Genomic DNA, 27,439 nt, shown 5'->3' on the forward strand with positions numbered 1-27,439 from the left:
CTCTCTTTACGCTTTTATTGCATTGTCTTTTGATATATTACACTTGTGACGTCAACATATGTGTGGAAAATGGATCCTAGCCCACATATGCTATGCATTCGGTTTTGCCCCCAGAACTGGGTGTGACAAAGCGCCGCCTGCTAGTGGTGTTTGTTCGGGGTTTGCAAGTAAGAAACATGGATTCATCCTTGGTGTTCGTTTATGAAAATGACTCACAAGTCAGATCCATAGAAAAAATATTACAGAGAATAAATGCCACACATGCAAAAAACGAAATTTAAGTTAAAAACATTATTCGAACAAAAGAAATTGCATGCAAGGCTCTTCTTTAAATACTACTCCCTCTATCCAAAAATATAATTCAAGAATCTCGGTGATACTTATCTACTACTATGCATTGTGCAAGGATAGGAGGTGGGTTTGGTGAGAGACGTAGTAGATGTGTTTTATGTCATATATGTGTCAACGACCTACTGACGATATATATTGATTCAACTAAGAGCTAGTAGCGGTTGCAGCAGAGGAAGTGGAAATGGATGAGGAAGACAACAGTATAGAACTAAGATGAAGACAACAGTAGAGAACTACGATACTTGACGAAGTAGAAGAACAATTTTGTTGTTTCTCCATACTCTCTCTTCAATTGTTGCTGCTCCTTATGTATTGTCAGCTAACTGGGCCGGCAAACACCATATGGGCCGGGTACCTGACATTTCCCTCTCCTTGAGATGCAGCTTGCCCCCAAGCTGCTGTTCGCAACACCATCGGGATCCCAAACAAATACTAAGCAATTGTCTTGGTCATGGCTGACAGCAGTACCCCTCTATCATCTCGTCAATGAGTGTGTGAGCTTCATCAAGTTGCCTAAGCAAGCAAAACTCCCTCATCAGCGTATTGTATGTCACGTTATCTAGGGCAATTCTCTTCTTCTCCATCTCTGCCATGATCTCATATGCTCTTTCCATATTTCCATCTATGCAACGGCGATTGGTCAGAGCATTGTCCATGACAACACCCGTTCTAATGTCATTCTTCTCAGCCACTTTAAACAACCTATCCGGCTCATAAACTTGGCCTTTCCTGGAGAGAGCATATATGTAGGTCATTGCATGTAGGTCACTGGTAGCAAGGAACACAGAGACAACCATGATGTTCAAACCCAAGCATGCCAACTCCTGAGGTGGAGGCCATGGTTGCTTGATCTCACTGCGGCGAGCAAGGAGGTCATCACCAAAGTTGTTAGCTACCAGCACCATTCCCTTTCCAATAGTGTAGTAGCCATGGAAGAAGTTGTTAGTTGTGTCCTCCTTCCCTGAGATGAACTGCTCTAGGTCGAAGATTTGGGGGTACAGACCATGCTCAGGGTTGACGAAGATGGCTCTGGCCACCTACTTGCTAGAACCAGTCTTGCTGCAGAACATGTTGAAGGCATCCTGCGGGACACCAACCGAGGTAGCACTTTGCTGCATTTTCTCAAACACCACTTGAGCATCATCAAGGTCAATGCAGACTGGCTGTCTGTGAGCTTGAGCTCCTGGCAGTTGAACAACTTGCACAACCTGTAGCACACATTGAATAGACTCCTCCAGATGATGAAATCAGAACGGCAGTTCACCCTGGTCAACCTCACCACCAAGTCGTACTCCTCCTTGCCCTAGACGTCGGCGACGACCGTCGCCTTTGGCACTGATGCTGCCTGCTCCTCTTCTTTGGGCCACTTCACCCTTTCCATGATCACTTGACACGCTAGCATTGCCCTTGGCTGCTGTCGCTCAGCTTCCTCATCCAATCCGCCGTTGCCGCTCTCCGTAGTCGGCACAGGCACAACGTCGTGCGCGCTCCCGTTCATGGCCATCATGCCAAGCTCTAACACTGCGTGCCTGATGGGCTCGTGGAGCTGGAGGCTCTCCTGCCTGATGAACACATTGCCGCAGTCCGGCCAGGGGAAGATGGTGGCCCTCATGGAGGCGCTACCGCTAACGGGGACCACCACCATGTGGCACTAGTAGCACCCCGATAGCCGCCTCAACTGCATGCCGGCCTTGAACGACGGTCCGCCCGACAACGGCCCATCCAACAATGGCCCGCCACGCTACAGCTGCTTGATGCTCTTGTTGTCGCACGGGAACTAGCACGTTGTGCTCTCCGGTGAGGAGCCTGTGGGCGTTGCGTTCCTGGCCGACGATGGCACGACCATCTGAGTCACCCACGCTGCCACGGCCGCGTCGAACGCGCCAGTCGAGTCCATGAGCGGAAACAGGCGTTGGCACCGCTTCACGACGTCCACGACAGTGTCGCACGAGGTGGGGAGAATGTCATTGGTGTTGTTCTGGTTCTCGTCAGGTGGCTCGTGGAGCTCGGCGCACACGAAGACGCGCTTTGTAACACCTAATTTGTAAGAGATCATATTAAAAGGAGAAATGAAATCCCTGTGTATATATGTGTGTTATCCATATTTATCATTCCATGAGAACATCACATGAAAACAAATAAATAAACAACAAAAGATACTCAAAAACAAATTATGCACCATGCTGGGATTTTATTTTGTGTGCATTCTATGACAACATAAAATAATATAAAAGAAAAGAAATATGTTAAAACTCCAAAGTGGAATTTAAATTCCAAAGGAAAATTCAAGAATTGGGAAAAGAGAGAAGAAGAGAAATTACTAGGTGAATAAAAATAAGTATAATATATATATGTATTATTCTTATACATATTAGAGTTTGAATTTGTATAGTTCACTCAAGGTGAAACACATATTCAAATTCAAAATTTATTCAAAATAATTATGAATAAGAAAAACAGAAAATAAAAACAAAAGAAAAGGGAAAGATCACTTACCTGGGCTTCGGCTACAATTTTGGCCCACCCCACCTTACCTCCTTCGCGCTGGCCCATTTGGTCCCTGCGCGCGGCCAGCCCAATTCCACTCCCCACGCCGCGCTCACTGTTGCGTGGGACCGTCACGTCAGCTCTCTCTCGCGTGCGTGTATGCTTCCGTGGAGCCACTGCGTGGTGGGCCCAAGGTGTCAGTCAACGACCTCGCCCGTCCATGGCAGAATCGCCCCATGGAACTCGGAGCCCGTTGCTCAAACCCGACGCATGACCTCGCGACCATAAAGGCCGAGCCGCCATGACCCCATTCCAATGTCTGACCTAACCACCCCGAGAAAACCTTGCGCCGCCTGCGCCTGGTGAAGAAAGAGTGCTGCCACCGTGCTTAGATTTTCGATTTCAGCATCGTCGTGGCTTCTATGGCATCCTTGCGCTTCACTAGGGAGCACTGACCTTGATCGTCGCCGTTTCGGGTGTTGGAGGCTGCAGTTTAGCGCGAATTTCCTCGTGGCAGCATCGCGGACCGCCATGAATCTCGCCTCCCCACTGTCAGCTCTCTGTGCCGTGCCATTGTAGGTAAGGACCCTCCCCATCTATTCGCATTCGCTAGGATTGCGTTGAGCCAATCGATTAGGAAGATGCATACTCTGGTGGCGGAATAATTGCTCGCCAGCGCGGGCCACCGCCGCAGTGTCCTTGTTCCTCGGAGCCGCCGTGCGCGTAGCCAGGTTTAGGAGATGCCACTCGTGCCGTTGATCCGATAAGGCACGACCAGGATTAGATGGGGGCATACCCTTTTGCCACGACTCGCTCTGGTCCGTCGATCTGGATTGGACAGACAACGTTAGATCTAAAGTAATAAAACCCGCACCGTTGAAGTCGGATCAGACGTTCAGATTCGTGTACCGATTCGTGCGGTCACGGATCTAATCTAGGCGCCTCGCTTCAGATCGGACGACTCACCTTGACCGATACCCCTTCGGCCTGGCATGTTTACACATGAAACCCTCTGGTTCTAAGAAAATAACCCGCCATCCACAGGGCATGTTCCCTATGTCTTAGAAATGTTACCCCAAGACTCCTAAACTTTCCAAGAATTGGGGCCCAGTCCAGTATTGATTTAAATTGATTAAATAAATTGGAAATTGGATTTTTAATATAAAAATAAACCCTAGAACTTGTATAATTCATAGAAAATTTATATGAACTCCAAATTAATCCATTCTAGTTTCTAAAATTTTGTAATATTATTCTCTATCACTTAGATTCTCTGTTTTGACATGAAAACAGTAAGAAAAATAATTTCTCACTTAATCCTATTCTAAGCACATAAAACCTTTGGAAATTCATATCTTAAGATCTATAACTCCAAAATTATGATTTCTGTTCCTAGGATTTTATTTTAATGTGTAGATTATCATTATGTATTTTGTTTACATGTTTGGTGTGATGTTTATTTTCTCTATACATTGTGCTTGTTTGTATTATGGCGAGTAGAAGAGCCTGTGACTGAGGATCCTGGTGACCAGCAGATAGAAGTAGCTGAGCAGGAGCTCATTGAAGGCAAGTTGTGCCCTTGATTATTTCATGCATAGGTTAATTTTGATGGGACCCAATAGGTCACCCTAGACTGTTTATCCCTTTTTACCTTGTTATCCCCGAATCACTTGGGTAGTTTTGCTATTGATTTACATGGTTTTGGGATAATCTTTCATTATATCCATGTTCCAGTTATTTTGTTATTCTAATTATGCTCATGTCAAGGTCATTAATGTTAATTAGAACATGGAGCTTAACTTGAGAAAAACGTGCCACCACAAGGGAGGAATGGGACCCCTTGGCTAACTAATTAGGAAAGCTAGTGGAAGACTACCTTACCCGAAAGGGGCAAGGGCAGTAGGGGAGTTGCATGCAAGGAGGTTTTCGGATTGATTTTGCTGCGATGGCGGTCAGACGGGGGATTCTTGCAAGTGCTCTTCCCATAAACTATAGCGGATTTTCGGAAGCTAGTGGAACTTTGTAAAGGCCTCATAGTGTTGCCCTGCCTCGCTTCCTAGGTAGAGGTGTATGGGAGTCGCGATCCCTTGGCAGATGGGTAACATGACTTGTGGGTAAACGGTACAACCTCTGCAGAGTGTAAAACTGGTATACTAGCTGAGCTCACGGTCATGAGCAGCTCAGGACTCTCGCATGATTAATTTATGTAACTTAAATTCAATTTTGTCATTTGCATCGCATGGGATTATTTATTAATTTGTTCTATTACTTTATTTAAGGTTTGATATTTACTTACATCTAGTAACTGCTAATAAAATTTTGACCAACTAAATAAAAGCAATGCTCAGCTTTAACCCCTGTTGTTGATTAGCCTTACACATCACATGAACTCCCACCTTTGGTGAGTTCATGCCCACTGGTTTCCCCACAACTTGTTGAGCTATGATCATGTGTGAGCTCACCCTTGCTGTCTCACACCCCCCACAGGAGAAGAACGGGTGGTTCAGGAGGAGCCACACGGCGAGGAGTTTGATCTGATCTAGGTGGAGTTTCCCAGTCGACTTTTGCACCGAGGATGATCCTTAGTTCATTCTATATTTTATATTTATCTTTTATTTTGTAATAAGACTTCCGCTATATAATAAATACTCTGATGTTATCGTGCCATTTATCTCTATACACTCTGTTATTATATATGTTGTCTTCTTGGTGCATGTATGAGATACACCCGGCTTTGTTCCTTAAAGCCCGGGTGTGACACGCTTCCCCTTGAGGTCAGCCTCCGTGAGGTCCCCGACGCTCATCTTCCCCATGCTGGCCATGGCCGGCGTGCCGCGCGCGGAGGACGCCTGCTGATACTGCGACTCAACGTGGACCGCGAGCGCCAGCGACCGCGCCGGCTGCCACGACGCGATAGAACCTCCCTTATCACTGGGTAGATGCGAGCCGTAGTGTGCCATGGCGAGTTCGGCTGTGAGCCTCGAAGTCGAATAGGTGGTAGGCAGCTTGGTGACGTCAGTGCCATCGAAGAATCCACATAGGTGGACCGATGCGCGGGCCTCGACACGCAGACGCCATGACTCCAGCGCGCCAACGTGAGTTGCCACAGTAGGCTCCACGGCATCGAGGCGCTCGGTGGTGGCTGAGAGTTGGATCTCGAGATCCACCCGCGAGGGAATGGGATCCTCACGGGCAAACGCCTCCTCGAGAGAGCGAATCGACGCGGAATGGAGCGAATCGCAGAGCTACTCGTCGGAGTCGACGCCTCGGTCGAAGAGGCCGCCCCAGTCGTCGGTGATCACCTCCTCCGGTGAGCTCCCAACCTCAGCGGTAATGACACCCGAGTGCTCGAATAGGCCACCCCAGTTGTCGGCGGTGACGGCAGCCGCGGACGCGAAGGGAAGAGCGGCGGAGGGAAGTAGAAGACGTGCTCCTCCATAGTCCAGAGGGTGAGCATGCTGTCCGAACAGCCCACCCCAATCGTCAGCAACCACCTCGGCATCGAACTTTTCAACAATGTCGGAGTTGTCGAACAGCTTGTCGAAGGTTGTCGTGGTGGACTCTAGGGCGCTAACGCGTGCTGCCGAGGCCGCTTCCATCGCGTCGTGCCGCTTGTAGGTCACAGCGACCGGAGCGTCGAGCTCCGCCCTCAACGTCGCAGAAGGTGCAGAGGCCATTGCTACCTCCAGGTCGTGGATCGACCTCGAATGTTGCGCCACTATCGACTCCCGACCGTGCCACCGCGCTTCCTGGGCAGCGAGGCGGTCACTGATCTCGCAAAGGATGTTTGACTGTTCCTCCATTGCGGACTGCAGGTTGGGCTCCATGGACCCCAAGATCGGTGACCTTTGATATCAATTGTCAGCGACCTACTGACGATATATATTGATTCAACTAAGAGCTAGTAGCGGTTGCAGCAGAGGAAGTGGAAATGAATGAGGAAGACAATAATATAGAACTAAGATGAAGACAACAGTAGAGAACAACGATACTTGACGAAGAAGAATAATTCTGTTGTTTCTCCATACCCTCTCTTCAATTGTTGCTGCTCCTTATGTAATGTCAGCTAACTGGGCCGACAAACACCATATGGGCCGGGTACCTGACAATATGTAGACATAAATATATATATATATATATATATATATATATATATGGTGTAGCGGTGGCTATTGCTCACATTTGGCTGAGGGGTCACAGGTTTTAATACCGTTGGAGCCATGTGTGTGTGTTTTTTTTAAAGAGAGAGAGCTTTGTAGCACTGACTGTCCGAGGCGCGCTGCTAGAGCAGGGAGCAGCTGCGGCGGCGAGGAGAGTGTCATGTGTCAATTCATCAATTAAAACTGAAGCAGCAGGCGAAGCCACGATATATAGGTTGCTGCGTGTTTCTCTGGCTGTTTGGGATCCCAACGCGCTAGCTTGTGCAGCCTTTTTTTTTTTCTCCTGACATTGTAATCCATCCATCCATCCAGCCACCATGAACTCATTTTCAGCTTGAAATGAAAATTCCCGTCATATTTTGTCACCCATCACACTCATCAGCGCATTTGTTTTCTCTTTTTTCTTAATATTTCGCCTGTGCCCCTGCAGCCTGCCTGCCTCTAACATCTCTCTGAGAACCCTGAGAAAGTGCATGCATGCATGCATAGCCACGTCCTGAACGTGCGACCTTCTCTCCACGCCCTGCCGTCGTCTCAAACTGGCCGGAAGTCCGACCTCACCCCCCCCCCCCCCCCCCCAGCTAGCTCTCCTCTCTTCTCTGCAACCATTTTCAACATGCTCGTCATTTCCAAGCTCCCATGCACGCGCCGACGGTCAGACGCTGCAGAGTCCGGCCCGGCGCCGCTTGCCCCATCTCTCTCTCCCTCGCAAATGTTTTTACGCTATAGTCAATAGTTACTACTGGAGAAGTTGTTTTGTTGAGTGTCTGAAGCACTCGATAAAGTCTGAAAACACTCAGTGAAAACTGAAAAACACTTCGCAAAAAAAGCTCGATGAACTGTACATCGGCAACGGCTTTTTTGCTGAGTTCTTTTTATCGGACACTCGGTACTCGACAAAGAAAAGTTGTCGTCACGGCACCAGTTAACGGCGACGGGACGGAGCCTGTGCCGAGTGCCCACAGCGTGACACTCGGTAAAGGCTCACTCTTTGTCGAGTATCCATTGTACTGACACTCGACAAAGAAGCTCCTCATGGACCCTTTTATTAGGCCCCTTTACCACAGTACTGACTCTCGACAAAGATAACGCCGTCAGCCATAGACGGCTGCTGACGGTCCTTTGCCGAACGTCGTCTTTCGCCGAGTGTCTAGCTATGCCAAGTGTACTACGCTCGGTAAAGGTGCTCGTTATTGAGAGTGTGATGTTGCCGAGTGCGGTACTCGATAAATAATTCTTTGCCGAATGTTCGATAAAAAAGCACTCAGCAAAGAGCTGGATTCCGGTAGTGAGCGATTCTACCGTTTATACAATTCATGTGTCTAGGAGCCACCATGTTTTTATGGATCTTAAGTCGATGCTGCAGCCAGCAGACGGTGCATACCGCCGTATAAAACATTATTTTATATATTGATAGATTCTTGTGTTTCTACAGTGGATTTTGAAATAGGGGACAGAATGAGTAACCCTGCTGGCTGCTGCTAGAGATATAGCCTTTAGAGGCATTTCACTAGAAAAGAGAGCTAATTAAAAGGAGTTCTAGCTAGCTGGCCCGAGGGCCGAGGCTTTAGTTACATTGATCATCACAGCCACAGCAGCATGCATGCATGCAGACAGTGTACTCCCTCCGGTACAGGTTTACAGGTCGTTCTGGCCACGAAGCGTTGTGCGCCAAAAGAAGTCGTGGCACACGCGCCCAAGCGATTCTTCCTATTCTTTCCTTTGATGCCCCTAATTAATTGCAGCGCTTTTCGTTTTCTCCTCCATCGCGCGCCAACCGGCGGTACCGCGCGTACAGGAACTCGCGAATAAAGGACGCGCGCCAACGAAACAATGAAAAACCCACAGTAAAAAGACCGAAACGATGAAAAAATGCGCGCCCAAAACTCACAGAACAAAAAAAAGACCGCGGCACCGAGCGCCAGGAATGAAAAAAATGCACGCCCAAACGCGACACCGAACACCTTTCACGTCCGCCACAGTACCATGCGTGCAAAATCCTTCACCCGGCAAAAACAAGCAGCCACGGAGAGTCGATCCTGGGACCAACTACTTAGCAGATGCTGTCAATAGCCAATCGGCTAAAGAAGTTTTGCTGATTCCAATCCACTTGCCACCCTATATGAGGGTAAAAATGGAAAAATTACTCCAATTAATGACTCCTTGGTAGACTAAATCTGGTCTTAAACGACTTCTAAACCTGTACCGGAGGGAGTACGTATTACTGCAGTTGTGGAAGCTAAGCGTCATGAACTCATGATGGAAGAAGGCCTTTTTCCAAGCCGACTCCGGCGCCGGGGCCGCCTCCGTCCTCCTGGTCCGCACAGCACGCGTCCCTCACAGCTAGAAGCCTAGAAGAGGGCATCACGCGTGCATGCATGCATGCAGCAGGGGCCCGTCCGCGTTCACTGGTGCGTACACCCCGATCGTCTGGCAGCCGGCCGGCCGGGCAGGGGCAGCTGGACGGCCGATCGATATGATCAGATCAGGTGGCTGGCTACTAGGTAGACGACGATATCAGCATCATCATCATACTCAGATCGATCAGATCCACGCATGCATGCATATATACCGATCAATTGTCCCTCTCTCTGCTGTCTGCTGTGTCCCGGTCGGTCGACTTGGCCATCCAGCACAGGCAGGCAGGCGGCGGTGCCCCGCCGGGCCTACGGCGCGTTGCACCGGTGCATGCCGCGCGCGACGTGCGCGTGCCCCGGTGGAACTGGAATCTCGCATGCGACGGGCGCAAGAGGACAAGCGGGTGTGACTCCGTCTTCCATTATATTAGCGCACCTTGACCGCGGGGAAAGCCTGCGCTGCGGCGTGCCTCTCGCCTTGGCATGCAGTACTAGGCGCCGCAGCTGCTACTAGGCAGCAACCAATAAACCAATCCATCGATCTATCTGTCGATCTAGTACCACCATGCATGCAACATACATGCATGCATGCTTTTGACATTAAGGTGTAATGTAATGTAAATGATAATAATAATATAATGTAAATGACAACGGTAATGATTTACACTCGACCAACCAACGATAAGAGCAACTTTCGCTCATCACCTTCTACGTTATTAGTTTATAGTGTGATATCTGATTACGATTGGACTTAAATAAATATATTTTAACGTTATCGGTTACGTTACAAATGTGAACATAATTAACATCGTCTTACCACATGTGTGTTTAAGCGATGTGATAGTGAAAAACAGACTCCAATCCTGCAGGTCACCATCTCCAGGAGAGGTGGAGAGCAGGGGGCGCCGCCGGTGGATCGTCATCAAGACGCCGCTTGCGCTGGGATCCAAGCCCAAGGGCAGGCCCAGCAGCATCAACGACGCAGCTGCCGCAACGAGGTGGTGACCACGCTGCAGCAGGCGTCGCCATGCTGCCGCCTGCAGGTAGCTGCAGCTGCAGCAGCTTACGGCAGTAGCCTCGCCGTGCCTGCAGGTGAGCCAGAAGCTGGTGACGGCCTCTCGACGACGACGGCGACGCCGGAGCAAAGCGACAACAGGTAATTTATTGTGATGTACGGATCAGATCAGGTGCTGCAAGTAATTAGGTAGCACGGGCATTTATCATCCATCGTCTTTCATTCGTCGTTCTTGGGAGCCATGCAAAGAAGATGTCTAGAATGTCGTTTTCTTTCTGTTTTTTGTTACTCCTTGGAAAATCATTGCTTTTTTTTACTTGGAAATAACCGGTCATGTTCTGTTTAGGAGATGGGAACATATCTAGTGCGTATGTTGTACACATTATATTATGCTCATCTATTTTAAATCTAATGTCCTTTGTTTGATGATGATCTACATATCTATATCTATCTATATCTATACCCCTATATAAAGCACCACATCAAATTTTGTAACGGCCACCCAATCAAATACATCCAAATCCAAGCAATTTATCACGTGGTTCGGCCAAACCTAAAATACTTGCCTACATTCACGTTTTAGTTAGCCAACCTGGCTTAGAGTCTATTTTAACTCCTTCCTCCGTTTGCTCAGATCCGTCTATTTTAACTCCTTTCTTCGCTTGCTCAGATCCATCAGCAGGTGACGGATAAAGACTTCCCTTATATCTGGTCGATGTTGCAGTACAACAGAACCGTGACTACCACAACTTGATACCTCGACGGTGGATAAACGCAACGCCGAAGTCTTGCTCAAGATCACAATCATTTGCTCTATCTCGTAGAAGCACCTTCCCACTCTCTTTTGGCTTATAACTGTGCCAACACATGATCTAGAGAAAAATACACAAAGAGAGGGGCAAAGAATAACTACACAATGTTACTATGATTGCTTATTGCCTTGGTGTATAGGTTGTAGGCGTGGGAGACTCCTTTATATAGCCTCAAGCCTCAAGGAGCTGTTGGAGATCTAGAAGGAGACGAGGAAAGCACGATCAAGAAAACCAAGCAACAAAAGCAATAAGAAAATACAAGGCCACACTCTCTAGTGTCTCTCCAAGTCGCTAATCATTCAAGATTACAAATCACAATTATGACATTTGGAGGAGTTTTGAGGCTTTTGAGTGTGCCTTGAAGTGAAAACTTGCTCTTTGCAATGAATGAGAGTTGTGGAAGCTTGGGTTACCATTGAAGGGGGTGGTTAGGGGTTGTATTTATATCCACCAACCACATCCTAGTTGTTGCTTCAATTCTGCCAACCGTGGACGGTCCAGGGTCTCGGTCCGGACGGTCCATCCCAGTAAGATCAACGGCTATATCGCAACAGTCAGTTATAATAGCTATATCAATGGCTATAATTGTATTAAATGCGTCCTCAGACGTCAGACAAAGTATGATGTGGACGGTCCGATCAGGCCTTGGATGGTCCGTGTGGGCGCTATAATTCATTTTTTTGAACCCGACACCTTCGGGTTTGTCTGATTTACAACGGGTGGACGGACTGCGCATGGTGCCAGACGGTCTTTGTCTTTCCTTCGGGCGGTACATAGTAGAAATGTGCAATTGATGTAGTTTTTGTCCGAAGTGCATCGAGGCGTCGCGGACGATCCGTCGAAAGGGCCCGGACGGCCCGAACACATGTAATATTTCCAAAAAGAGCTCCTATCAAAATCTACGTTATCCCCGACAGTCTGCATTAGAGGCTCTGATGTCATGGTGTATAGGTTGTAGGCGTGGGAGGCTCCTTTATATAGCCCCAAGCCTCAAGGAGCCGTTGGAGATCTAGAAGGAGAGGAAGAAAGCACGATCAAGAAAACCAAGCAACAATAGCAATAAGAAAATACAAGGCCACACTCTCTCTTGTGTCTCTCCAAGGCGCTAATCACTAAAGATTACAAATCACAATTATGACACTTGGAGGAGTTTTGAGGCTTTGAATAGCTTGAAGTGAAGACTTGCTCTTTGCAATGAATGAGAGTTGTGGAAACTTGGGTTACCATTGAAGGGGATGGTTGGGAGTTGTATTTATAGCAACCAACCACATCCTAGCTGTTGCTTCAATTCTACCAACCATGGATGGTCCACGGTCTTGGTCCGAACGGTCCACCCCTGCAAGATCAACAGCTAGATCGCAACAGTCAGTTATAATAGCTATATCAACGGCTATAATCGTATTAAATGTGTCCTCAGATGTCAGATAAAGTATGACATGGACGGCCCGATCGGGCCTCTGGACAGTCCGCGTGGGCGCTATAATTCATTTTTTCGAACCCAACACCTTAGGGTTTGTCTGATTTACAATGGGTAGACGGTCTGCGCATGGTGCCAGACGGTCCTTGTCTTTCCTTCGGACATAACGTAGTAGAAATGTGCATTTGACATAGTTTTTGTCCGAAGTGCATCGAGGCGTCGTGGACGGTCCGACGGAAGGGCCCGGACGGTCCGAGCACATGTAATATTTCCAAAAAGAGCTCATGTCCGAGAAAATCTACGTTATCCCCGACAGTCTGCATTAGAGACTCTGATGTCATGGTGTATAGGTTGTAGGCGTGGGAGGCTCCTTTATATAGCCCCAAGCCTCAAGGAGCTATTGGAGATCTAGAAGGAGAGGAAGAAAGCACGATCAAGAAAACCAAGCAATAAGAAAATACAAGGCCACATTCTCTCTAGTGTCTCTTCAAGGCGCTAATCACTAAAGATTACAAATCACAATTGAAAGTCGCCTAGAGGGGGGTGAATAGGCGAAACCTGAAATTTATAACTTTAAACACACACAACAAGCTAGGGTTAGCGTTAGAATTAAATTCAAGTCTGAAAGAGAGGGAAAAACAAATCAAACAAGAATCAAGGCGGGTGAATAGGCGAATTAAATTCAAGTTTTACCGAGGTTCGGTTCCAAAGAACCTAATCCCCGTTGAGGAGGTCACAAAGACCGGGTCTATTTCAACCCTTTCCCTCTCTCAAATGGTCACTTAGACCGAGTGAGCCTTCTTCCTTAATCTCATGGGTCACTTACACCCTGCAAGGACCACCACACACTTGGTGTCTCTTGCCTCGCTTACAAAGCACTTGAGAGTAAGAATGGGAAAAGAAGAAAGGCCAAACCAAGCAACAAGAGCAACAAAAGAACACAAAATGCCCTCTCTCAAGTCCCTAATGGAATTGAGTTGATTTTGGAGGCTTGGAGAGGATTCAATCTATTTGATTTGTCTTGGAGTGGAGTCTTTTGCTCTTGTATTGAATGAGATGTTTGGAATGCTTGGATGGTTGAGTGAGGTGGTTGGGGGGTATTTATAGTCCCCAACCACTTCCATATCCGTTGGTGAAGCTGATGGTGAAGGGCGCACCGAACAGTCTGGTGTGCCACTGGACAAGTACTGTGCACTGTCCGGTGCGCCGCCACATCACCCAACCGTTAGGGCCTAGAGCTGGTCGACCGTTGAAGAGCTTGTCTTCTTGCGGCACCAGAAAGTCCGGTGCCACACCAGATAGTCTGGTGCCCCTCTGACTTCGCTGCTCTAACTTCTACGCGACACTGTTCATCACTGTAGCACTTTGCAGAGTCGACCGTTGGCGCAGGGAATCGTTGCTCCGCTGGCTCACCGGACAGTCTGGTGGCACACCGGACAGTCCGGTGAATTATAGCGGAGCACGTCTCCAAATTCTTGAGAGTGTCTGGTTGAGGATTGTACGGTCCTGGTGCACCAGACACTGTCCGGTGCGCCAATTCTTAGCGCACTCAAGTCCTTTTGCTCCAATAAAATTGTGTCCCTAACTTGATTTCTTTGTTGGTTTGTGTTGAACCTTATGCACCTGTAATAGATGAATTCTAGACAAACTAGTTAGTCCACGTGTTTGTGTTGATCATCAACCACCAAAATTAATTATAGGAAATGGTTAACCCAATTTCCCTTTCATCTCCCTCTTTTTGGTGATTGATGCCAACACAAACCAAAGCAAAAATAGAGTGCAGAAATATAACTAGTTTGCAATTTAGATGACAGTGCATAGGTTACTTGGAGTTAAACCAAATAAAAAGTCTCACTTAGTATGAATGGATTGCTTTTTCTTTTATTTAACATTTTGGACCATATCTGCACCACATGTTAGTTTTTGCAAACCTTTTGGAAAATCTTTTCAAAGTCTTTTTTCAAATAGTCAAAGGTATGTGAATAGGATTGCAAGAAGCATTTTCAATATTTGAAATTCCTCCCCCCTGTTTCAAATGCTTTTCCTTTGACTATATAAAAGCTCCCCCTGAATGAAATTCTCCTCTTAGCTTTCAAGAGGATTTTAAAATAGATACCAATTTGAAATTTTACTTTCACAAATCAAGTGAAACATTGATACTAATTGAGAATACATTAATTGAAATTTTACTTTTGAAGATACCAATTGAAAGTTCATATTGATTTAAAATTGCCTTGAAATACCAATTGAAAAACATTTGTGAAAATTTTTGAAATTTGAAATGGTGGTGCGGTTCTTTTGCTTTGGGCTTAATACTTTCTCCCCCTTTGGCATTAATCGCCAAAAACAGAGAACTTGAGAGCCCTCTTGCAATTTTATCCCAAATGGTGAGATAAATATGAATGAAGATCATACCATTTGTGACAGAACCTCTGAAGTCATTAGGCCCACCTACAGTTGTCCTTGTCCAACGGACCTTAGACAACCCTGCAAGTGCCCCTGAATCACTTGACAAGTCCAGTACCTCTGAAGTCATTAGGCCCACCTACGATGGAGTTCTGATCGAAGCTGATCAACTTGGGCATCCAGATCCCCGATTGGATCGTTGCCAATTGAAGAGCTGGGGAGGGCAGGGAAACGTGTACCAGTGGCACCTGGCTGAGTGGTTGAAGTAGGGGAAGTGGCGGGGCGAATGAAGACCGGTTGCTTGAAAGGGTAGGAGGGTGGACGTGGGGAAGAGCGATTCGGATTAAAAGGTTGGATTACCAACCTTTGTCTTTTCTCAGACCCCTGACTGGGCCTGTCGCCTCCGTAACCCTTGGATTTTCTAGAGCCTGTATATTTAGCCTGGACTGCTAGTGCAGTACTGACAGCCCTTCCGTAGGAAAGATCAATGCAGGTGGCCATCTTCCTTTGCATTCGGTCATTAAGGCCTCTCATGAAGCAATTTCTCTTCTTTAAATCCGTGTTGACTTGGTCGATAGCATATTGGGACAAGTGGTTGAATTTATTGAGATACTGAGTGATAGTATCCCCACCCTGTTTCAGCTTCATAAACTCCTCCTGTTTCATGTGGAGCACCCCTTCAGGTATATAGTGCTCCCGGAAAGCCAACTTGAACTCATCCCAAGTTATTTGATGACCAGCCGGTTGAACGGCTACAAAAGTTCCCCACCAGGTACTGGCAGGGCCGCACAATTGTTGTGCTGCGAATAAGGGCTTTTGAATCTCCGTACATTGGAGAAGCCCGAACTTCTTTTCGATGACACGGATCCACTCATCTGCTTCCAGAGGATCTTCCGCCTTAACGAACAATGGGGGACGTGTCTCTGAGAAATCCAGATATGATGTCTCACGGGGTCCTTGCTGATACGCTCGCCCACCTTGTTGCTGCATTTGTTGTCCCACCATTTCCCGCAGAAAGCGGGTGTTATCAGCTATAGCGTTAACCAAGGCAGCAATGGCCTCAGCTAATGTTGGAGGTACTGGGGGTGGGTTCTGAGTTGTTTCCCTCCCATGGGAGGTCCCTGCTCCATCCTGTGCATGAGTCTTGGAAGGCATCTAAGGCAACAAACATTTGGAAAATATAATATGCCAAAGAAAACCATCCATTTTACATTACTGAAAAGGGTAATGTTACAGACTCGAATTTATAACAGGATTACATTACCTATTATACATTACTACTACTTCTACACTATACTACTCTTGCTTCTTATCACTTTTGGTAGCCTCGCTGTCGGGAGTAGGAGACCATTCATCCACCAACTTCATAGAGGGAGGAGGCCTGAAAAGGTCTAGTTCACCACCAAAGGCTTCTCCCGCTGTCACAGAAGGTCCGGCTTCTATCCCGACAGGATCCGCAGGTACATTGGGGTATAGTTGGGAATACAATACATGAACTTCTTCATGTAGTGTATTACAATACACTTGCAAGTGGTCTATGGCGGTGCTAAGCTCCTCTACGCGGGCTCGAGCTTTAGCTTCCTTAGCCCAAGCAAGCGAACGAGAGTTAACCACCCAGTCGAGCGCTAGATCTCGTTCTGCGAGCTGATCTTGCAGGTGGCGGATGTCTGTTCTTAATTCGTTTATTCTTTCACCATCCACGACCCATATGTCGTTCTTACGATGGAGTTCTGATCGAAGCTGATCAACTTGGGCATCCAGATCCCTGATTGGATCGTTGCTACCACTGCTACTGTCTTCATGCCTCGGGGCAAGTTGATGGTGAGGTACGCCGATTGGCCCGGTAGACTTGCGCGCAGTCTTTCTTGTGCGCGGCGGCATTTCTTAAGGGGGAAAATCTTATTAGCATAGTTTTTAGCATGATGCATGTGTAATTACAGAATCAACCTTAGTTGATTCACACCTTCTATACCTTGCACTCTATTATCTGGTCTTTAAATAAGTACTTCAGAAGGAAGCTAGATAAAAAAGAAAGAAATTTTCTAGATAAGTCTTTGAAAATTCTTTTTGAAGATGCCTCATAACATCTGCAGAGATGGGCTTCGCTCTGATACCAGCTGTGATGGAACCTCTGAAGTCATTAGGCCCACCTACAGTTGTCCTTGTCCAACGGACCTTAGACAACCCTGCAGGTACCCCTGAATCACTTGACAAGTCCGGTATCTGCTTTCTTTACCTTTTCCAAGAGCGTTTCACCCGTCACGCATACATTTATAACACATCGGAGATACGAAAATGCGGAAGCAATTACAATAACTTACCTTATATTGAAAGTAAGAAAGAGTTATAATATTACAGACCAGAAACAACTATAGGAGTGCTGAGTATTATTATTATTACAAACCAGGGAGGCAAAAACTCCTCCCGAATAAGCAGTAAAAAGTTTTTAACGGAGGATCCTTTCCTCCTGAAGCTTTACTCCTGGTTTTCCTCCTTGGGCACCACCTTTGAACAAAAGCAACAAAAGTTTGCCGCTTCTTCACCTAAAACCACATGGGACAAAGCCCTGAGTACGAAGTGTACTTTCGCAAGACTTACCTGACAAAGTAAAAGACTCTCAAGGATATGCTGGCCTTTGGGGATCAAGGAATGGTTTATCAATAGTCAAAGACCCTGTTTGCAGAAATGCTTACTAATAGTGGATCCTTAAAAATCAAATTTTACTTGTCAGGTTAAGTGAGTTTACTTGAGGCTAGAGTTCTTTCTACCCTAGTTCAATCACTGGACCTGCACTAGCCAATTTCTTAATCACCCTTCATCTTCACTGGATTTCTACGTATAGGGCAGTGACCAAGTCTTCATAACCGCGAAGGTACGGCGATCCGAATCGATTATACTCAGCTGAGGATCTCCAATCACACGACATATGTAGCACTTAACCCTTGCATATGTCAACTCGCCACCGGGGTTCTTAAGACCAGATCAGGTTCACGCCAACCGAGAGCACAGATACACCACCGTCCAGCCTCTTGCCACGGAGGGTACACACTACTCTCGCCATCTCTCCACTCCCATTGTGTGGTATCTTATTCTGGTATTAGTCTGCTCGAGGCAAAGCTTACCCATGACGAGGCATGTGACCAGTTAAAGGGTCCTCGGTCAGCAAGCCTACATCGAATCGACTTAGACTGAGACACTACACAGAGACTCTCTTCTCGTGCAAGTCACCCGCCCGGTCTCAGTTTAATCATTTCAAACCCAAAGTTTGGTACCTGGCAGAGGTACATCTTTTCTGATGTTGAACCCATCATGGCCATGATGGATCCACCATCAAGTTTTATTTTTGAAAACATCCCACCCACTTTGCCACATCATCTTTTGAGAAAACAAAACATTTTATTTTTCTAAAGCAAAGCTAAGCATAAGAAAAACCTTTTGTAAAACAGGGATTTAAGAAATAATCAAGTCCAAGGAAGGAGATGCAGGAATTGGTTTAGCACACAAATCCTATTACCTAATGCATCAAGTAAGTGAGAAAGATTTTAAAGTAACAAGGAGGTGGCAAATGCACCGGGGCTTGCCTTGTGTTACTGGTGAATCAGGCTCTGTTCCGCAGATATCAAAATAAAAACAGTTGCCTGCCTGATGTTCCTCCGGTGGTGGTGGTGAAGTCTTCGCTTCTGCGACTTCTACTTCTTCTTTGTTTTCTAAATATGACCATACATAATAATGAATGTCCATGTAATGCTCATGAGAGTGCAAAGATAAATAAAGTTTATTATCTAAAATCTTGAATACAATTTTCCTTCATGGATCTCCGAGAACTTGGGGTTTCCGGAGTCAATAGTGAAGTTCACAGGGCAGGGGGCTAGGGTTTTGGGTTCTAAGTATCAAACATGGTGCAAATCATATCAAACTCTACCCAAGGCTTCTAAATATTATTTAGAGTTTATCCTAAAAATTTATTGAATTTTGGATTTATTATTTATTTTCGAAAAATCCAGAAGCAAGGGTTTTGGCTATTTTAAATACTCTATAATTTCTTATTTGGACTAAAAATCATGAAACTATTTTTAGTAAATACTATAGGAAATTAGAAACCTAGCAAAATTGGTTTGGTATTTTTATCATTTTTCTACAATTTTCTAGAATTTCTTTAGCTCTGGTAAAAAAAGTAAAAGATAGGAACAGTTCTGGACCGAATCTGGCCCAGGTCGGCCTAACTTCGGGCGGAAACGCGCGCGCCCGCGCCCGCGTGTAGACTTTGCAAGAAAGTCCCTGTCGTTTCGCATAACCCGAAAGAGTCCAAGACACTATTTTAGATAGTCACTGACACTTTCAAATAAACCCTCGAACTCCTATGTCTTCACAAAGTCCAGTCCATGACGGTGGACGGTGACACACCGATCACCGGCGTGCCTGTACTAGCCGATTTACGCAATGACTAGTGCCCTCGTGCGGTGGACACCTAATCGGACCCCTCCTAGTCATTTCCCCTCAATCAATTTTACTAACGGAGCTGGGAATCAATCGGCCCACGGAGATAGCGCGAACAATCGGACAACCAAGTGCGTTCCCGGCGATCTAAGACAGCTTAACTCAACTGAGTTGGTCGGGGAGTATCGGGGGGTACATAAGAACACTCAAACGAGGGGGCAGAGGGCATGAGCAGACCTGAATCGAGCTGGCCGCGGTGAGGATTCTTTCACGGTGGCGGAAACTTAGTTTGGGGGAAGTGAGCAATTTGTGGTCTCTGGTGGACAATTAGAGGCAAGCGTGGGTGCGTTGGCTTCGTGATAACATGGCACAACAGACCCGACCATCAATTTATAGGATCGCTAAGCGGTGGCTGGTGAATTTGGATTGAGCGCGGTGGCGGTTAGAGAAGAAATGAGTCACTGGCATGGTGATTCGTGGCCTTCACCGTGGCGGCCTCCCCGGTGATCATGGGACATGCATAATACTGGTGATTGCGATGTGGTAATTGCTGAGGCACGTGGCATTCGGTCGATGAGCAGCCAACTCTGGTGACTTATCCGAACCGGCCGCAAAGTAGGAAGGAGTACGGCGGCTAGCCGAAATAGTGCCCATAGCCCAACAACGTTGAAGATCTTTTTACCCCGCGGCGTTATCTGGGCATAAGTGACCACAAATCACCTTATCGGCGTGAATCTACGCGCGAGGTCACTGGCGGCGAGGGGAATCTGATCCTGTTGATATTTTGGTATTGTACCATTGGAAGCCCTTTCAGTTAGCCTGATAGAACAAATTTGGTCTGGATTTTCTCTTGATTTTATATGGCAACAAGGCCATTGTTCTGTAGTAAAGTTGTAGCATAATGATCCAGCTGCAATCTTACTACAGCAACCATAGCCAATTACTGTCTGGATTATAATCGAATCCAAGCTCAAAGATGGCTCAAACTCACTGTTAGTCTGAATTCAGACTCAAGACAGCCTGACATAGCAACTTTGAGTCAAATTTTCTCAGAATTTTTCATAGTACCAAGTCTTGATATTTACAGCAAAATTATCCCCCTTGTGTAGCTCTATAAACTTGATGTGGTGACCTAGGGCAAAAACTTCATAATTTGAAAGTTACAAGGCCCCAAAGTTGAGCCAATTCTCTGAAATTCAGACTTAGCCTATTTGAGTATAAGTCTGTCTTTTTACAAATAAGTCCAAAACTTAGGATTTAAGTTGCAAGTCCACATTCTTGTGAACCATATGACTTAAGATTCTCTAACCTCATGTTTTTTGCACTTTAGTCCAAAAGTGCACCAATTTTGCACTTAGCCCCCTAGGGTTTAAGTTTAGGCTTTCTAGGGTCTTATTTAGGGTTTTTGATACTTCTAGGGTTTGGATATCCCATAAGTCTATTCAAGGTGACCTTTTATGATCATCCCTAATGAGTTTTGAAGTTTTCTCTTATTAGGCTTTTCTTTGCCCTTCTGAGCCCAATTTAGGGTTAAGTATCCTATTCTAGGGTTTTATTCACAAAATGTCATAGCAACACAACTTGTTTGAAATTTTTTGCCTAGTGAATGCATTCTAGGTGTGACAAACACATGATATGCCCATGCTTATGATGTGATGCTCAAGTTTTAGTAACAGTAACACCAGGGGTGTTACACCATTGAGAGTTTGTGGAGTAGCGGCAAAGGTTAAATAATACCGTCAGAGTGTTGAGTGGAAGCCTTGTCTTTGCCATCTCCTCCAATTTCCTTTCAATCTAAGACTAAGTATAGAAATACACTTGATAACTCATTAGTCTTAGTTTTGGCACAAGAAGAATAAGAAACATGCAATTGTACCAAATGAAAGAGATATGATCAAAGGTATAAAAGAGCTATGTGTGCAATGTTTCAATCAAAATTCCGAGAATCAAGTATATTTAGCTCATTCCTAAGTTTGCTAAAGATTTTCTCATCTAGTGGGTTGGTAATATATCGGCTAATTGATTTTGGGTGCTCACATAAGCTATTTTGATATCCCCTTTTGTTTGTGGTCTCTCAGAAAGTGGTACTGGATGTCTATGTGCTTAGTGCGGCTGTGTTCAACGGGATTATCCGCCATGCAGATTGCACTCTCATTATCACATAGGAGAGGAACTTTGCTCAATTTGTAGCCATAGTTCCTAAGGGTTTGCCTTATCCAAAGTAATTGCGCACAACAATGGTCTATGGCAATGTACTCGGCTTCAGCGGTGGAAAGAGCTACTGAGTTTTGTTTCTTTGAAGCCCAAGACACCAGGGATCTCCCCAGAAACTGACAAGTCCCTGATGTGCTCTTTCTATCAATTTTACATCCAGCCCAATCGACATCGGAATACCCAATTAGATCAAAGGTAGATCCCTTAGGGTACCAAAGCCCAAACTAAGGAGTGTGAACTAAGTATCTCATGATTCTCTTCACGACCCTAAGGTGAACTTCCTTAGGATTTACCTGGAACCTTGCACACATGCATACAGAAAGCATAATATCCGGTCGAGATGCACATAAGTAGAGTAAAGATCCTATCATCGACCGATATACCTTTTGATCTATGGATTTACATCCCGTGTCGAGGTCGAGATGCCCATTGGTTCCCATGGGTGTCTTGATGGGTTTGCCATCCTTCATTCCAAACTTCTTAAGTATGTCTTGAATGTACCTTGTTTGGCTGATGAAGGTGCCCTCTTGGAGTTGCTTGATTTGAAATCCTAGAAAATACTTCAACTCCCAAATCATTGACATCTCGAATTTTTGAATCATGATCCTACTAAACTCTTCACAAGTTGACTTGTTAGTAGACCCAAATATAATATCATCGACATAAATTTGGCATACAAACAAGTCTTTTGCAACAGTTTTAGTAAAGAGAGTAGGATCGGCATTGCTGACTTTGAAGCCATTAGTGATAAGAAAATCTCGCAGGCATTCATACCATGCTCTTGGGGCTTGTTTGAGCCCATAAAGCGCCTTTGAGAGTTTATACACATGGTTAGGGTACTCACTATCTTAAAAGCTAGGAGGTTGCTCAACATAGACCTCTTCCTTGATAGGTCCATTGAGGAAGACACTTTTCACGTCCATTTGGTAGAGCTTAAAGCCATGGTAAGTAGCATAGGCAAGTAATATACGAATTGACTCAAGCCTAGCTACGGGTGCATAAGTTTCATCAAAGTCCAAACCTTCGACTTATGAATAACCTTTGGCCACAAGTCGAGCTTTGTTTCTTGTCACCACACCATGCTCATCTTGCTTGTTGCAGAATACCCGTTTGGTACCTACAACATTTTGATTAGGACATGGAACTAAATGTCATACCTCATTCCTTGTGAAATTGTTGAGCTCCTCTTACATTGCCATCACTCAATCTAGATCTCTTAATGCATCCTCTACCCTGTATGGCTCAATAGAGGACACAAAAGAGTAATGTTCACAAAAATGTGCAACTCGAGATCTAGTGGTTACCCCCTTATGAATGTCACCAAGAATGGAGTTGATGGGGTGATCTCTTTGAATTGCTTGGTGGACTCTTGGGTGTGGTGGTCTTTGATCTCTTGATTCTTGATCATCTTCCTTGTCTTCTATCTTCATCTCCCCCTTGATCATTGTCCTCTTCTTGAGGTGGCTCATCCTCTTGATTTTCATCCTCATCATCTTGAGCCTATTCCTCATCTTGAGTTGGTGGAGATGCTTGATTGGAAGATGATGGTTGATCTTGTGCTTGTGGAGGCTCTTCGGATTCTTTAGGGCACACATCTTCAATGGACATGTTCCTTAGTGCAACGCATGGAGCCTCTTCATCATCTAATTCATCAAGATCAACTTGCTCCACTTGGGAGCCATTAGTCTCATCAAACACAATATCACAAGAAACTTCAACTAGTCCAGTGGACTTGTTAAAGACTATATGCCCTTGTGTTTGAGTCATAACCAAGTAAAAAACCTTCTACAGCTTTAGGAGCAAATTTGGATTTTCTACCTCTTTTAATAAGAATAAAGCATTTACTCCCAAAGACTCTAAAATATGAAACATTGGACTTTTTACCAGTGAGGAGTTCATATGATGTCATCTTGAGGATTCAGTGAAGGTAGAGCCGATTGATGGAGTAGCAAGCAGTGTTGATTGCTTCCGCCCAAAACCGGTCCGGTGTCTTGTATTCATCAAGCATGGTTTTTGTCATGTCCAGTAGAGTTCTATTCTTTCTCTCCACTACACCATTTTGTTGAGGTGTGTAGGGAGAAGAGAACTCATGCTTGATGCCCTCCTCCTCAAGAAATCCTTCAAATTGAGAGTTCTTGAACTCTGTCCCATTATCACTTCTAATCTTTTTGATTCTCAATCCGAACTCATTTTGAGCCTGTCTTAAGAATCCTTTTAAGGTCTCTTGGGTTTGTGATTTTTCCTGCAAAAAGAACACCCAAGTGAAGCGAGAATAGTCATCCACAATAACTAGACAATACTTACTCCCGCCGATGCTTATGTAAGCGATCGGGACGAATAGGTCCATGTGGAGTAGCTCGAGCGGCCTGTCCGTTGTCATTATGTTCTTGTGTGGATGATGGACTCAAACTTGCTTCCCTGCTTGACATGCGCTACAAATCCTATCTTTCTCAAAATGAACATTGGTTAGTCCTAAAATGTGCTCTCCCTTTAGAAGCTTATGGAGATTCTTCATCCCAACATGGGCAAGTCGGCGATGCTAGAGCCAACCCATATTAATCTTAGCAATTAATAAGTGTCCAGTTCAACTTTGTTATCATTAAAATCAACCAAATATAGCTGACCATCTAACACTTCTTTAAATGCTACTGAATCATCAGTTCTTCTAAAGACAGTAACACCTACATCAATAAATAGACAGTTGTAGCCCATTTTATATAATTGAGAAATGGAAAACAAATTGTAGTCTAATGAATCTACAAGAAAAACATTGGAAATAGAGTGGCCAGGTGATATAGCAATTTTACCCAAACCTTTGACCAAACCTTGATTTCCATCCCCGAATGTGATAGCTCGTTGGGGATCTTCATTTTTCTCATATGAGGAGAACATTCTTTTCTCCCCTGTCATGTGGTTTGTGCACCTGCTATCAATTATCCAACTTGAACCACCAGATGCATAAACCTACAAAACAAGTTTAGGCCTTGTTCTTAGGTACCCAAACAGTCTTGGGTCCTTTGACGTTAGAAACAAGCACCTTGGGTTCCCAAACAGAAGTCTTAGGACTCTTGTGTTTGCCCCTAACATATTTGGCAATTATTTTGCCTGATTTGTTAGTTAAGACATATGATGCATCAAAAGTCTTAAATGAAACATTATGCTCATTTGATGCAGTAGGAGATTTCTTTTTAGGCATTTTAACATGGGTGGTATGCCTAGAGCTAGAAGCCTCATTTTTATACATAAATGCATGATGAAAAACAGTGTGAGGTTTCCTAGCATGAATTCTCCTACTTTTATGCTTAGGATAGTTAGCAGGATATAAAATGTAGCCTTCCCTATCCTGAACCATGGGAGCCTTACCCTTTACAAAATTAGACAATTTCTTAGGGGCATTAAGCTTGACATTGGATCGGTTCCCATGTTGGAACCCAATGCCATCCTTAATGCCTGGGCGTCTCCCATTATAGAGCATGCTTCTAGCAAATTTAAATTTTTCATTTTCAAGTTCATGCTCGGCAATTTTAGCAGTTAATTTAGCTATGTGATCATTTTGTTGTTTAATCATGGCAAGGTGATCATCCATAGCTTCAATGTTAACATCTCTACATCTAGTGCAAATGGAAACATGTTCATTAGTGGATGTAGAGGGTTTGCAAGCACTCAATTTCTCAATCTTAGTATTTAAACTATCATTCTCAATTCTAAGACTAGAAATTGTATCATTGCAAACATTCAATTCATCAATCTTAGCATTTATACTAGCATTTTCATTTCTAAGATGGATAATTGAATCATTACAGATGCTAAGCTCTTTAGACAGATTATCACATTTTTCTACTTCTAGAGCATACACATTTTTTAGCTTAACAAATTTCTTGTTTTCTTTAATGAGGAAGTCCTCTTGGCTTTCCAAGAATTCATCTTTCTCATTAATGGCTTCTATTAATTCATTTATTTTTTTCTTTTGGTCCATGCTAAGGTTGGCAAAGAGAGACATTAAATTATCTTCATCATCACTAGAGCTACTTTCATCACTAGATGTAGTGTATTTAGGGTGGCTCTAGAGTGTACCTTCTTCTTCTTGCCGTCCTTAGCCATGAGGCACTTGTGGCCGACGTTGGGGAAGAGGAGGCCTTTGTTGACGGCGATGTTGGCGGCGTCCTCGTCGGAGAAGGAGACAGTGGAGCTCTCGTCGGAGTCCTATTCCCGACATATGTGGGCATCGTCGTCCTTCTTCTTGTAGTACCTCTTCTTCTCCTTCATCTTTCCCTTCTTGTCGTCGTCCCTGTCATTTTCACTTGACATTGGACATTTAGCAATAAAGTGACTGGGCTTACCACATTTGTAGCACACCCTTTTGGAGCGGGGTTTGTAATCCTTCCCCCTCCTTTGTTTGAGGATTTGGCAGAAGCTCTTGATGATGAGCGCTATTTCCTCGTTGTCGAGCTTGGAGGCGTCGATTGGAAGTCTACTTGGTGTAGACTCCATCTTCTCTTCTTCTATTGCTTTGAATGCGACGGGTTGCACCTCGGGTGTTGAGGTTGCGCCTTGCTCTAAGTTGACAATATGTTTGGAGTCTTTGATCATAAGTTCAAAGCTCACTAACTTGCCAATCACTTCCTCGGGAAACATCTGTTTATATCTTGGATCTCCATGAATTAGTTGCACTTGAGTGAGATTACGAAAAACAAGAGATCTAAGAATAACCTTGACCATTTCATGGTCATCCCTTGGTGCTCCCGAGGTTGCGCACTTGGTTCACCATTGTCTTTAGCCAGTTGTACATTGCTTGCGGCTCTTCTCCTTTGTTACAAACGAATCGACCGAGCTCGCCATCGATCGTCTCCCGCTTGGTGATCTGGGCCACCTCGTCCCCTTTGTGCGCGGTTTTGAGGACGTCCCAAATTTCTTTGGCGTTCTTCAACCCTTGCACCTTGTTATACTCCTCTTGACACAAGGAGGCGAGGAGTATAGTCGTGGCTTGGGAGTTAAAGTGCATAATTTGGGTGGCCTCGTCCAAGTCGTAGTCCTTGTCCCCCACCTTAGGTACCTGCGCTCCATACTCAAACAATTTCCCAAATACTTTCGTAGAGTGAGGTTAGATGGTGCCTCATTTTATCACTCCACATAAAATAATCTTAACCATCAAAATATGGTGGTTTTCCTAAGGGAACAGAAAGTAATGGATTGCGCTTTGAAATATGGGGGTAGCGTAGGGGCATCTTACTATACTTCTTGCGCTCATAGCGCTTAAAAGTAGTCGACGACTTGGAGTCAGAGGTGGAGGGTGACGAAGAGTCGGTCTCGTAGTAGACCACTTTCTTCATATTCTTCTTCTTGTCACCTCTCCGATGGGACTTGATGGAGGAAGAGGATTCCTCCTTGTGTTTGTGGCCGGACTCCCTTGAGAGGGTCCTCCCCGAGCTTGCGGGCTTGTCGCCGGTCATCATCTCCCTCTTGGCGTGATCTCCAGACATCACTTAGAGTTGGTTAGGCTCTTGATGAAGCACTTGCTCCGATACCAATTGAAAGTCGCCTAGAGGGGGGTGAATAGGCGAAACCTGAAATTTATAACTTTAAACACACACTACAAGCCGGGGTTAGCGTTAGAATTAAATTGAAGTCCGAAAGAGAGGAAAAAACAAATCAAACAAGAATCAAGGCGAGTGATACGATGATTTGTTTTACCGAGGTTCGGTTACAAAGAACCTAGTCCCCATTGAGGAGGTCACAAAGACCGGGTCTATTTCAACCCTTTCCCTCTCTCAAACGGTCACTTG

The 27,439-nt window shown here is 45.3% G+C and overlaps 1 pseudogene; it reads right to left on the reverse strand.

The window, feature by feature from the left end:
- Nucleotides 1-666: 666 nt before the first annotated feature.
- LOC103640515 (uncharacterized) lies at nucleotides 667-5,798 on the reverse strand (annotated as a pseudogene).
- Nucleotides 5,799-27,439: the final 21,641 nt, after the last annotated feature.

This window comes from Zea mays, chromosome 1 (assembly GCF_902167145.1).
Source record: "Zea mays cultivar B73 chromosome 1, Zm-B73-REFERENCE-NAM-5.0, whole genome shotgun sequence".
Lineage (NCBI taxonomy): Eukaryota > Viridiplantae > Streptophyta > Magnoliopsida > Poales > Poaceae > Zea > Zea mays.